The 14,472-nt window shown below is 47.4% G+C and overlaps 1 long non-coding RNA gene across 1 annotated transcript; it reads right to left on the bottom strand.

Moving 5' to 3' along the window:
- Positions 1 to 12,170: 12,170 nt before the first annotated feature.
- LOC111096238 lies at positions 12,171 to 14,414 on the bottom strand. The gene is made up of 2 exons (XR_005360338.1): positions 14,004 to 14,414; positions 12,171 to 12,788 (listed from the first exon to the last, which is right to left on the bottom strand). It is a non-coding gene; the product is annotated as an uncharacterized LOC111096238 (long non-coding RNA).
- Positions 14,415 to 14,472: the final 58 nt, after the last annotated feature.

Here is a 14,472-nt window from a genome sequence, read left to right as displayed (position 1 = left end):
ATCTAGCCACATTCTCAAAACAGGAAGGCATACAGAACAGAGGACATAAAGACAACTATTGATGATCGTTAGGTGCCAGCATGACAATGTTGTTTGATGAGAGACACCGTGAACAAAGAGAAAAGATAAGACACGGGCCAGAAGAAAATACTGTAATGCACATAATGGGTTTAAGGATTATCAAGAGAGCTTATAAAGAGTTCATATACTCAAGAGGAGGCAAAATATGTATATAGGTAACTCACTCTGACGAGGAAATCTGGGAGGCCAACAAACAAACACATAAAAAGATGTGCAGCTTACTACTAATTAGGTGTATTGGACATTTGTCTTTTTTTTTTTTTCGGCCATTGGACACCTGAACCTTTCTTTCTGTGTTTGAGGAATTTTCTCATCTAAGAGTCTTTTCCCACAGCAGAAGTTACAACGTTAGGGCCACCTGGGGGCTCAGCATCTGATTCTTGATCTCAGCTCAGGTTTTGATCTCAGGGTTATGAGTTCAAGCCCTGCATTGGGCCCCACATTGGATGTGGAGCCTATTTTAAAAAAAGAAGGCAGAGGAGGAGAAGGAGGATGAGAAAGAGGAGAAGAAGATGCAATGTCAGACACACATTTCTCAGCTAAGCCCAGCCAGGCTTCCCTTGGAGGCTGTGGGGTTGCGAAGCAGAGCAGCCTCCCTGATGGTGACAGCTTATGGAGTCCACAGCACCTGTACCCCCACATCTAAGGGTAGGTGGGATTATCGGCTTCCCAACAGTGGTGCTAAGCTCTGACATCTGTGACTCAGCAACGGGACAGGGTTGTCCTCACCAGCTGGCTCTTGGCAGATCTGCACATCTCTGCCTGCCTATTGTCGAGTCCACTTTCCCAGCTCTCCTGAAGATTTCAGTTGCTTTTAATAATTTCCTTTTCTGCTTTAATCAGAAATTTACTTACATCAGGGAAATGCAAGTTCAAACAACAATGACATAGAGACCTTCTACACAGGAGATGAGGAGAAAACAGAAATATTTGCACACTGCTGGGAGGGAGTGTAAATTGGTATAGATGCTTTGGAGGACAATTTGTGAGTGTCTAACAAACTGGAATGCAGGTATCTTATGACCCGGAAATTCCACTGTTGGTCACATTCTCTCAACTATAGCTTGTGGCGACAAGTACAACACTCTTCACTGTAGCGCTATTTATAACACCAAAGGAAAAAAAAAAAACAACCAAAAACTACCCCAAACCCTACTTTGGTGTCAATGTGGAATGAATAATAAATTGCAGTATATTTATACACTGAATGAACTAGAACAGGAGGTACCAAGGAGAGATTCTGAAAAGGACACAACGTTGCAAAACTACATGTGTAGTATAGTGTTCCTGTTCATTCAAAGATGTAACAGGCAAACACAAGGGAGGACAGGTGACAGAGAGGGAATCTGAAGACAGGTGGATTTTGTCAATGTCAACATCCTGGTGAGGACAGGATGCTACCGTTTTGCCTTATCAGGGGAAACCGGGCAAACTGTATTTCCTACAGCTGCCTGTAAATCTGCAACTGAATTAATAAAAATTTAATTTAACACCAAACAATGTATATATTATTTATAGATACATGATGGCTTCTTTCCAGGAGAGGGGAGAAGATGGAATTTGGGAGACAGAGACAGGGAACCAATCAAATCTTTTATCCCCCCTCAGAAAGAACGTTTTTGAGAAAAATAGGAGAAAATATTAACACTTAAAATCTGCATGTGGGTGAATGAGTGTTTGTATACCTCTCTGTACTTTGTGTTAAAAAAAAATGCCAAGATTATGAGAGATGATGATCAGAAAGGATAGAAGGCAGTACCTGGTTGGCAGTAGGAGCTCAGTAAATCTTAGCATCCCCGACAATTACCGATCTATTAGCCAGTGAGGTGCTTGCTTGGCCCCGGAGAAGTATGTTTTCCTTCAATTCATCAATCTGTGCTCGAGTTGATGCCTCCTCACGAACTCAACTTTCCGTTATCACCAGCCCTCCTCAGGAAGGAGCAGAGAGAAGGCATGGTGTCCAGGAGAGGCAGGCTGACACGATGGAGGGGGGTGGTCCACATGTTGGGATTAGTTGTCCCCACCTCCACGGATGTCCTGAGGACCGTGTGAGCGTGAGCTAGCTCGTGGTAAGCACTCACAGCAGGGGCTGGCAGCTGGGTTCTGGTCAAGCCGAGCCAGCTGGACCCGAAATGCGCCCCCCCCCGCCGTCGCCCCACCGCCGGATCTCCCCTTGATCATGTTTCAAGGCCAGCTTCTCAACCTATGTCACTGTGAGGATCAGGGGTCAGGAGAGACAATGTGCCTGAGACCCCTGTTGTTGGACAGGGGCTGCTTGCTGACCATGCCCTGAGTTTGAACAGGTGCATATCTGAGGTCCAAGACAGAAGGGGAGCTTAGGCCAATGAGAAGGGGAAGGCATTTGGGGGGATGTGGGGCTGTATTTGACCTCTTGAGTCTTTATATCCCTCCTCACTCCCCTCTCACTGAGCTTAGGGTTAGCCCCCTTTAGATGAGACGTCCTGGACGTTAGGTCTTTGAAAAGGAAAGGAGTGGACCGACGTCCCATTCCTCTGCTGCAAAGGGAGGACCAAGGGCTCCCTCTGCAGGCGAGTGACTTCTTACTGCAATACCTCCGTCCTCTGTCCTGGACGCGCTGCAGAGATCCTTGCACACCGTGCCCCATGGAAGACCAAGGCATCAGCTCAGCATCCTGTTTAAGGGTACCCAGCCAGCAGGCAGGATAATTGTTCCAGAAAGGGTGGTTTTAATAGGAACGTTTTTTAAAAAGCATTTCATTGTGATAAAACACCTACACATCAATATAAAATGTACCACATTAACCACTTCCAAATGTCCAGTTCAGTGGCATTGAAGACATTTACACTGCTGAGCAGCCATCCCCACCGTCCATCTCCAGAATGTTCTATCTCCCTGCACTGAGGCCCTATCCTGTCCCTATTACACACTGATGACCCCCCACCCCTTCCCCCAGCCCCCTGCACCACCATCACTCTGTCTCTGTGATTTTGACAACTCCAGGGACCCCTTAAGAGTGAAATCCTACAGCGTCCATCCTTCTGTGCCTGGCTTATTTCACTTAGCATCAAGTCCTCAGGATTCATCCATTTTGGAGCAGGTGCCAGAATTTCATTCCTTTTTAAGGTGAGTAATATTCCATTGTATGGATATGCCACACATTGTTTATCCATCCATGCATCAGTGGACACTTGGGGTGCTTCCACCTTTTGGTTGTTGTGAATAGTGGTATGAATATGGGGGTGCAAATGTCTGTTTGGGTCTCAGTAATTTTTTAATGAACTTATTTTAGAATAACTTCAGATTTACAAAAGTGTTGCAAAGATAATCCACAGAGTTCTCAGAAACCATAATGTTAATTAACATCGCATGTGACGATGGCACATTTGTCACAACCAGGACACTAACATTAGTAAATTGTAATCACTAAACTCCAGACATCATTTAGATCTTTCCTATTTTTCCACTAATATCCTATTTCTGTTCCAGGATCCAAACCAATGTACCACATTGGATTTAGGCAATGATTTTCTCAAAATGGTAATTAGGAATACTACATAGTGATGTGGGGGAAAAATTGATACAGTTACGTAGAAAAAAGTAAATTAGAAAGACCGTATCTGAGCAAAGATGGCATTATTGAAATTTTGTACAGAACATGCCATAACAATCCTGGGAGACAGGGAACATGATCACCTACATTTTATAAGTGCAGAAAGTGAAGGTGATGTTTCCACAGCCAGATCCTCAGGTCCTCTGGTGCATCCCAGCTGCTGCAGCCGCTGGCAGCTCCCAGCTGTACTTTTCCCCGGAAAATTGTTCCTTGCCCGTGCCTGAGCTTCTGCTCCCCATCCTGGTCACCCTGACTGGCATGGGGTCCAGTCTGGCCCCTGGCCTCTAGGAGCCAGTCCTAACTGCAGAGCTCCCAGGGAGCCAGGTGAGGCTAGACCTTTGCTTGCCTCCATCTCTTGTTTTCCTCTGCACCCCTCACTCCTCCCCATGTCCCTTGAGATTTGCCATCTGCCCCAGGATCCCCACTGATGCCCTGCCTCTGGGGAAGCTCGCCTACAACATTCAGGGAGGGCCACTTCCCACAGGTGCTGAGTGAGAAACTAGCCCTGCCTTCAGATGTCTACTCCAGAAGCTGCACTCGGGCACTCTCTGCTCCTGCTCCTCACCAGTGAACTTGTTCCAGGGGCCAAGACATGAATCTAAGAACCGACCATATACAGGGGTTCCCTAATGTGGTACAGTCACCCCAGTGTGGCAGGACCCAAAGGTAAGGCAGCCTCAGGAGGACAGACCAAGCACGGGGAAGTCAGTTTTGAAGTTTTGACATTGATTCACTCCTTTCAACAGGTTACAGGAGTGGCCACTTCAGATGACATGGGACTGGCAGCCCTGATGACCCCTGGAATATTCTAGAAGGCTCTGAGGACCCATGACAGAGGTCAGAAAATGTAATAGTAATTCAAGCAGTGCAATAAACAAAACAGAAACAAAAAAACCCATGGCTTTTGACCGAATTTATTTTTTTTTTAAAGATTTTATTTATTTATTCATGAGAAACACACAGAGAGAGGCAGAGACACATAGGCAGAGGGAGAAGCAGGCTCCCTGTGGGGAGCCCATTTCGGGACTCAATCCTGGACCCCAGGATCACTCCCTGAGCCAAAGGCAGTTGTTCAACTGCTGAGCCACCCAGGTGTCCCCTGAATTTATTTTTCTTTTGTTTTTCTTCTTTCTTTTTAATTTATATATTCATGAGAGACAGAGAGAGAGAGAGAGAGAGAGAGAGAGAAGAGAGAGAGGCAGAGACACAGGCAGAGGGAGAAGCAGGCTCCATGCAGGGAGCCTGATGTGGGACCTGATCCCAGGTCTCCAGGACCACGTCCTGGGCTGAAGGCAGCGCTACCTGCTGAGTTACCTGGGAGGTCCCCGAATTTATTTTTCATTTTTAAATGTGCTTTTGCTGATTTTGAAAGTTTGGTTTTGATTTAACTATATATGTTAACATGATAATATTTGAATATGCTGGGTTGAATGAAATATTATTAAAATACTGTTTATCTTTGCTTTTTATAATTTTAGAGCAGGCAACTCCAAGCTACATATATGACACATTTTTTATTGGACAGCACTGACGTACTCTGTGTTCAGAGTGAGCTAGGCCATTACCTGATATCAAACTTCATAAAAAGTTCAATATTAACACATGGAGTTCTCCCCAACTGTGGTCCAGCCCAGATCTCACATCCTTCATGTAGTTACCAATTTATTCTTTCATTTATTTATTCAGTCGTGCACTCAGGTCAACAGACATCTCCAAACACCTGTTACCTTTTTGGCCCTTTGTCAAGCTCCAGAGCTCTCCAGAAAAGAAATCGCAGCTCTTGTTCTCGATCTTCCTGAGTGAATGAGTTATTCCACCACTTATGTTCCCTGGCGTTGCCATGGAACTTCATATGCTTCCTTTTGCAAACCGTATTTATACATTAAGTTGTGTATATAATGTCCCTCTCCCTCTAAATACTTCAAGACACATTCCCCTTAGAAGACTGATGTTCTCTTGCATCATCTAAGCACAGCTGTCAACTTTAGCAGTTTAACCTGGTTAATAAATTTTACTTAATCTTCCATTTGTATTCAAATTTTGTCCGTTTTGTCAATTCACTCAGTAACATGCTTCAAAGCATCTTTTTCCAGTACAGGATCCAGCCAAGATCAGGCATTGGAAGTAGTTGTCATGTCCCTTTGGTTCCCAAGGCCCTTAGAAGCAGAATTTTCTTCCCCATTTTACAGATGAGTAGACTGTAGTTCACAGAAGCATAGGGATCCATCCGAAGCCATTCATGGGATTAGTAGCAGAGCTGCTGCAACTTGTCCTGGTCAGCCCTGGGGCCAAGAACTCTTGTGACACCTAGTACTGAGCTGTAGCCTCTTTATCATTTTTCTTTAAGTTGATTTCACACCCAACATGGTGCTTGAACTCATGACCTTGAGATCAAGAGTTGCGTGCTTTACCAACTGAACCAGCCAGCCAGGTGTCCCCAAAGCTGCAGCCTCTCAAGGATATCATTATAAGAGTTTCAAATTTATGCACATGGATGGTGGAAGCTTTCTTCTGAGGTCTCCACAGAGATCAGCTGACCCTGTTACGAAATTACCTTAGAAAAATTTGACATCTTATCAAGTTGAAGATACCCTACCCTGGACCCATCCATTCCAGCCCTAGATGTCCACATTCTTCAGAATGTCAAACTCATGCACACATGTAAGAATGTTCCCACAACATTGTTTGCAGCACCAGAAAGTTGAAACAACCCAAATTTCCAAGGGCCAGAGGAGGCATAAAGAAGCTAGGATGCGGTCTACAGAGGAGTGCTCTTCAGCAGCACAATGAGGGAGCTGTAGCTTTGTACATGAAAATGAATGATCTCATACAGATAATGGGGGAAAAAAGTATAAATTCCAGGAAAAGACATATACATGAGGACCACAGATATGCAGTAGGTTCTCTAATATATGCGACACATATATATTACTAGACATGTCTGTATACTACATATGTATTTTTACATTACTGACATCCTTGCTTTCCTTTATAGACATAATTTTACTATATGTGGTATTTTACATTATGTGTGGAATGTATGTAATATATAATTTATATATTAGTTTGTATAGTGTATATATATACATACTTACCATATACTATATATTTCTCTATATATTTACTTCATATATTTACCATATATAGCACTTCCCATATTTTTATCTAATAAATAACTACTGTAAATGCTATAATATAGGGCAGCCCTGGTGGCCCAGCGGTTAGCGCCGCCTTCAGCCCAGGGCCTGATCCTGGAGACCTGGGATCGAGTCCCACATCAGGCTCTCTGCATGGAGCCTGCTTCTCCCTCTGCCTGTGTCTCTGCCTCTCTGTCATGAATAAATATATAGATAATCTTTAAAAAATGCTATAATATATAAAACATCATTTACATAATAATTTTACTAGCTATGCAATGAATATATATTTTTCAAAGATTTTACTTATTTATTCATGAGAGACACAGAGAGAGAGGCAGAGACAGAGGCAGACTACATGCAGGGAGCCCAGTGCGGGACTCGATCCCAGGACCCTGAAATCATGACCTGAGCTGGAGGCAGACGCTCAACCACTGAGCCACGCACATGCCTCATATACAATGAATATTATACAAAATATTACATGTAGCTAAAACATTACTTATAACATTATATGTATTTTGTCCGTATACATCAATGCTATATCATATATAAACCTGTGTTACAAATCTATAACGACAGACAAGCCATGATAAACTAACTTTATTGCCCTTTCGGGATGGTTTTAGATGTTTTATAAACTGGAGTCACATGTGTAGGGACTGGCCTGGCACTGGGCCGCCTGTGGATTTCCAGCACTCTGAGGATCACTGTTTGACAACCATGGGACTGGCAGCTATCTCAGATTCTACCCACTGAAGTTCTGTTTTTAAGTGAATAGATAAATCACAGAGAAAGTGCAAATCTGTTCTAAAGCCTGGCCTCTCTTCAAATGTACACACAAGGCAATTTTGCAAATAGGAACTCGGAGCACCCTGCTGTTTTGTTTTTGTGTTCATTTTCTTTTCCAACCACTTAGCTTGCTCCTCCCCAAGGCAGTGGCACCTGGGTTGGGCACAGGGAGGAGGAAGAACTGCACAGATGCGCGAGGAGCCTTTTGGGAGGAATGGGAGGCGAGGCTGGAATGATGGAAGATGGAGATGGTGGCCTCTAGGACATGTACATCTGTCTGAACTCACCTACTTGCTCATTCTAGAGAGAAGCTTGCAGCCGGAAAGGTCAGCGTCTGCATGCAGTGGGTCCTGGGTGATCTGGGGTGGCCCACTTCACAGCACTTCAAATCACATGATGGGGAGGCCCGTCCACAGAACACCGTCAAAGGAGGGAGACCAGAACCTCTGCCGGATGGCTCTCCTTCTTACCCCTCTGGCACAGATGTCTCCTTCCCATTGTGTATTAGAGGAACAAGGTCGCTTCCTGCAGACACAATTCTCACCCAAACCCCACAGCCACACAACAGCCGGGGGGGGGGGGGGGGGGGGGGAGTTGTGCAGGCAGGCCGGCTGGGTACGGAGCGCCCAAATCAGGCCATCAGAGTGCTAACCATGTGCCAGGCACTGTTCTCTTACGTACGGAGGACACGTACAGACATCTTGTTTCATTTTTCCGTATCAGAATAATCTGAGAACAGGCCTCCACTCACCTGGCTAACATGAAATTCAATTTCACTTTTTTTTTTTTTTTTTTTTTTTTAAGAGGAAGTCCTTCAGGCCACGATGCTGACAAAGCAGCCCAGGTTGGTCCACAGCTGGGAAGTGGGGTAAGACATCAGGCCCCTGTGGCACAACAGGTTCCTGAGACTCTGCCTCCACCCTTCAGAGCTTGCTCCATGGTCTTGAAAATACTTCTCACTCTTGTAAGATAAGAAACAAAGATGTAAATCATCCACGTTATCCTACAGGAAGCCCTCAGCAGCCTACCTACAGTTACCCGCCACTGTCACGCCAGTGTCAGGCAAGGAAGCAGGCTCAGTGACATCATCTCCCTGGCAAGGGAGGAACTGGGACCTCCACCCAGGCCTCTCCCACCCAAGCCCAGGCTCCTGCAGTGGGGATGTGGCCAAACATTCAGCCATTCAAACTTGTGATTTCATAGGAACTCTAAATTTCCCTTTTAAATGGATTTAAGTTTTAAAAGAGGGTTTTGATGTGTTGGGATAACTTTCTGGGCCCAAGATGCAACCTGCCGCTCCTGCCCAGTGCCATCACTTCTGCTCCATACAAGTGTTCTGAGGGTCCACAAACATGGTCTCTGCAGTCCCCACAGGCCACCCACCCCAGGCTCTGTCCTTACTTCCTGTTCCTTCTGACCCCAAACAAGGATGACTGTGTGGCCCCAGCTGATCTGAAATGTTCTGTTCTTCTCTTCCGTGTTCTTAATTCCTTATCCTCTAGAAGCTTCCTGCCTCATTCCCCATCTCCAGGTCCTCAGAACGGAGATGGTCCACCGTGTGAAGTGTTAAATTAGGTTTGCGTCACCTACGATGTCTTCTTTAATCCTTTAATGGATGGAAATGAGAAGTTAGCTCTGGAAGCACAGCTGTGGGTGCACTGCCTCTCAGCCAGTCAGCCAGGAGCTGAACCTTACCCCAGGCGTGAGCCTTACCCCGAGGGCTTCATGATCGTGGAGGTGTCCAAGTCCTGGTGATGGGTCTCACCGGGGAGCTGGGCATAGTTCAAGCACCAAGAGCAACTCTGTCAACTCATTTCACCCACAAAATTCTATTCCTGACACCCAGCAAGGCCAGGAGGGGCAGAGGCAGGCCGCCACCATGGGGAACTGTGGGCAGGTGGCTCCCCCCTCTGCCAGGGCAGGGAGCATCTTCTAAATGTTGTTGATGGAGCTTGCCTGTGACATGGCCACGGAACGCATGATGCAATGGAGTGAGGTGGGAATGGAGGCAAACCCTAACTAAAGTGTGTTCACACCGTGGGGAAGAACATCCGTAGAAGGACACGCATGTTGGTAAGAGACGGGCAAGAATCCAGATGTCAGCACGGGGACTAAGCAGCTGCAGTGCCTCCGGAGACACTGGGATTGGGAGACGGCGCACGCGTGCCAGGCCAGGGGCGCACCCTGGAGGATTCTATGGCTGAATTGGGGTGTTCCTGCATAACCTGCAAACAAGTGACTGTCTTCTCTGAATCTCCTGGTCACTCTGCTTAAGGACAGACACCTCATCGCTGTGAACCCTCACCGGGTAAGACACAGTATCTGTGAAGCGCAGCCAGCGAAGAGGAGGCATGATGTCCCCAAGGATGCCCGTCAGGACCAAGATTCCCTTGCCAGGCTGGGGGTCTCTGAGCAAAGACACTTTTGCTTGGGTTTGTTGGTCTCTCTCTGTGTCCCTCAAATGAATCCATTTAACCTGCATGTGGATAACACTCACACATCCCAGTCATCCTTTGATAATTCACATTGTTGCTGAAAAAGGAGGTGAATCTGTATACGGATGTGGACAGATCTTAGGATAGATTTGGGGAAGTAAGTCGTGTTACGGTGCATATAGCATGCTGCCACTTGTATGAGAATTGTCACTTAATTTTTTAAAAGGCCAGGAAAAGAAGAACAAATGGAAAACAAATAGTAAAAGGGTGGACATAATCCCAGACGGCATGACAATTACATCAGATGGAAATGAGATAAACATTCTTGTTAAAAGCCAAGATGAACATATGGGATTAAAAAAGTAAGATCCTACTACACGCTGTCTATAAAACCCTCTTTAAATATCAAGCTATAGATAGATGACAGTGAACACAAAGTGGGGAGTTAAAAATAACAAATTTATTCTCTCAGCTCTGGAGGCGGGACGTTGGAAACGAAGGTGTCAGCGGGCCTGTTCCTTGCGGATGCTCCGAGGGGAATCCATCGCCCCTGCCTCTCCCGGCATCCTGCCCGCAATCCCTGACTGTTCTTGGCCTGTGGACCAACCGCCTCCTCTCTCTCAATCCTCACATTGGTACTCTCTTGTGCTTCTGTCCAAATGTCCTGCTTCTCACAAGGACACCCGTCACTGGATTAGGGCCTGCTCTAATCCCCTGTGACTTCACCTAACTTGATGACATCTGCCAAGACCCTATGTCCAAATAAGGCCCCATTCACGAGGCTGGGGCTGGGGCTGGAACTCATTCTTTTAGGGGACACAACTGTCTGATTACACTATGCAGACACCAGGCAAAAGCAGCTGGAAGGTGGCTAGATTAGTATCAGACACAACAAACTCCAGAATAGGACACATTAGCAGGAATAAAAAGGAATATTCAAAACAGTAAAAGAGGCCAACTCATCAAAAAGGCAGAGTGGCCCTCACTGCTCCGGAACACGACAGCATAGGAAGAAAGGGACAAGATGGGAGGAAACACAAACCCATCACTAGAACTGGAGATTGTGACCCCCTGTCTCTGAGCAATGGTAGGACCACTGAAAACAGAAAATCAGGAAGGTTTTACATCTGAACTGTGCTGCCTACCCACTGGACCTGACACATACTGAACACTCCACCTGATTGTGGCAGTGCCTCTTGCAAGTGGTTGAGGAATGTTCACCAGGGTGGGACATGTTACGGTCACAAAACAAATCTCCCATTTCTTTTTTAAGATTTTATTTATTTGAGAGAGAGAGAGAGAGAGAGAGCGCACGCACACATGCCTGCATGAGGGAGTGATCATGGGGAGGGGGAGGGGCAGAGGGAGAAACAGGATGCTTCCTCAACTGAGCCACCCAGGCTCCCCCAAACCTAAAATTTCAAAAAGGATTGACATTGTACAAAGTATGGTGTCTGGTCACCATGTAATTACACGAGAAACTGATTCTGGAAACATACCTGGAAAATCCTCAAATACCTGGAAATCAGTGACACTTTTCCAAATAAACCGTGGGTCTGAGAAGAAATCATAATAGAAATTAGAAACCGTTTTCAACAGAAAACACAACGTAATAATGTGGGATATAACTAAAGCAGTGTGTGGAGGGAGAATTATAGCCTTCAGACCAGCTGTTGAAATTTGGACCCTGGTCCCTCCCAGGACAGACTCCCTACTCTCTCCCAGCAAACATTGTTATTTTATAAGGGTCACAAAGGTTGCTTCTTTAGTTTTACTCATCCTTTTGCATTTTTTAGCTGAAATTCTTTTTTTTAATTTTTAAATTTTATTTATTCATGAAAGATACAGAGAGAGAGGCAGGGACACAGGGAGAGGGAGAAGCAGGCTCCTTGTGGGGATCCCAATGTGGGACTCGATCCCAGGACCCCGGAATCACGCCATGAGCCAAAGACAGACACGTTCAACTGCTGAGTCACCCAGATGTCCCTTATTAGCTAAAATTCTTTTTTTTATTAGCTAAAATTCTCGATAGAGTCAACTATCATACCTTGTAATAAGGAAAAATAAAGGCAAGACTAATTACTTTTTGCTTGAGTCTTTCATTTATTTTCAGAATAATGACAGGATGCTCTATGATATTCACCTGAGATCATACACGGCTTTTTTTTATTCTTTAGAAGCTAGAATGGTCCCAGAGGGGGGAACACTTGAAGCTGGCTCCTCAGTTCTCCCCAATTGTTTACTATAAAATTTACAAACACATAGAAAAGTTGAAAGAAAAAAAAAAAGAAAAGTTGAAAGAACTTTACAGGGAACAGTGACAAACCTGCCACCTCCATTCTATGGTGATCACTTTTCTTTGATCAACATCTTCAACCGACTTATCTCATCAGAGCCTGTTTTCAGGTCACACGTCTCCTTCTAGCTTTTTCTCTGGGTACCTAACGTATTTGCGAATCGTGCTTGTCTGCTAGGGCTGCCATCACAGAATATCCAGGAGCAGATGTTTGAACAGCAGAAATCTAGGTCTCACAGTTCTGGAGCCTGGATGTCCAGGGTCAAGGTGCGAGCAGGTCTGATTTCTTGAGGCCTCCCAGGACGTGGACAGGGGCTGGGGTCCACGTCCACTTTTCCTGTCTGACTACCCGGTGACATCAGCTGGGGAGGTCAGCGCCTCCTGACTGGGGCCCTGCCACAGATTGCTTGAGTGTCCTGAGCACACGGTGGCTAGCTTCTTTCCAAGCCAGTGACCTGAGAGAAGTGACAGCCTTTATCATATTTAGGATCTAGATTTGGAGGGGGCACAGTGTCACTTGCGCCATGTCCTATTCTTCAGGGTGACAAAGCGCACCTGCACTGCAGGGGACCGGGTTTTAGCTTGGCATTTATGAACCTGTCACATAAGAACACTTGTGGCCACTTCTGGGACACTTTGATTCCTGAACATTGTGTCCCTTAACACTGTAATTCTGGGATGGCCAGAATCAGGCATTCCTTGCTCACCGCTGCACCCCCAACAGCGTCCACTCTGCTCAGGCCCCTAACAGGGTCAGGACGGGCCTCTGGGGGTGGTGGATGGTGGACAGTCTGGGGGGCGCTCTCTACAACACCAGAGATGTCTTCTAAAAGCATACATAGGTGGTTGTGCATTGGAGGACATTCACACGACCAGGGTTGAAGGGCATGACAAAGCTAGGGGCGCCTGCTTGACTCAGTCTGAAGAACATGGGACTCTTGATCTTGGGGTCATGAGTTCCAGCCCCACCTCGGATGGGGAAGCAGTAAGGAGCAGCCAGCCCTCCATGGCCCCCATGCACACCTCAGAGCCTTCTCTACAGCCCCTCCAGCTGCCAGGTTCAGGTCAGTTGTTTACAAGCTTCTCCGCGAAATACTTGCTCTGTGCGGGTGGGTCTGCCATCCTCAGCCCTTTCTGCAAGACAAGGGCTTGCAGACCCAGTGATGGGTGATAACTGCAGGTGCAGCCAGGAAGTGGGCGAACTCTGACCTCTGGCGGGAACCAGTCTGCCTGCGCAGACGGGGAAACTGAGGCAGAGAGGCCATGCGGCCAGGGGCAGGAGGGCGAGGACCCGAAGCCAGTGTCAGGCAACCCCAGGACCCTCTGTGTAAAACCAGCCACGTGTGCTCCCAACGGAGGGAAAGTACACCTGCCATTCCAGGTAGCTCTGGCCGCTTTCCCTGCGCAGTGGAGGGACCCCGGGACACATCGACCCCCGCCCGCCCCCATCGCGGTCTTTCTAGGGCCTCACAGGACACCCGCGCGGAGCGGCCCCTCCCGCCGCAGTGGACCAGAACCGGTAGGACCCACCCTGCGGCGGCAGGCCCCGCCCCACGGCGGCAGGCCCCGCCCCGCCTGCACACGTGACACCCGCGCCCCCGCGTCTGAGGGCGGAGGCCTTCGCAGGCCGAACCACGGTGCCCGTCGGCAGGGGGGGGGGGCGGGATTACCGTTGCCGCCGTGCTCTCGGGCATAAGTGAGCCAAGCCACTCTGCTTCATTTTGATAACGCGCTAGGCAGTCATCTTTCCAGTAGTGCGGGCCAGCTCTGAGTCGCCACGAGTTTGCTTTTACATTTTGGAATCGTCCATCCTTTGCCCAGTCAGTGGACGAGCCTAAAAGCCGACACGGAGAGGGGGAACTGACCCCTGTAAGAGAAACACGTGTCTGACGAAAGGCTCAGATGTCACAGTCAAGGGCGTTCGTCGAACTTGCATCTTTTTCTAGTACATACTTTGGAGTTCTGCGTTCGTGCAGTTAAAGCTCCTGAGCCGCGCGTCCTCGTGCCTCCCTCGGCGTCACCCAATGGTTTGGTCCCTCGGCGCGGTGCCCGCCGGGAGGAGGCCGGGGCTGGCTGCCATGTTGGGCTGAACCATCCGGTGGCCGCGGCCGGGGGGGGGCTCTGGCTGCGGGGCGTGTG

Source organism: Canis lupus, chromosome 6, assembly GCF_011100685.1.
Source record: "Canis lupus familiaris isolate Mischka breed German Shepherd chromosome 6, alternate assembly UU_Cfam_GSD_1.0, whole genome shotgun sequence".
NCBI classification, from domain to species: Eukaryota; Metazoa; Chordata; class Mammalia; order Carnivora; family Canidae; genus Canis; species Canis lupus.
The sequence above is the reverse complement of the archived record's forward strand: the minus strand, read 5'-3'. Positions and strand labels throughout refer to the sequence as shown.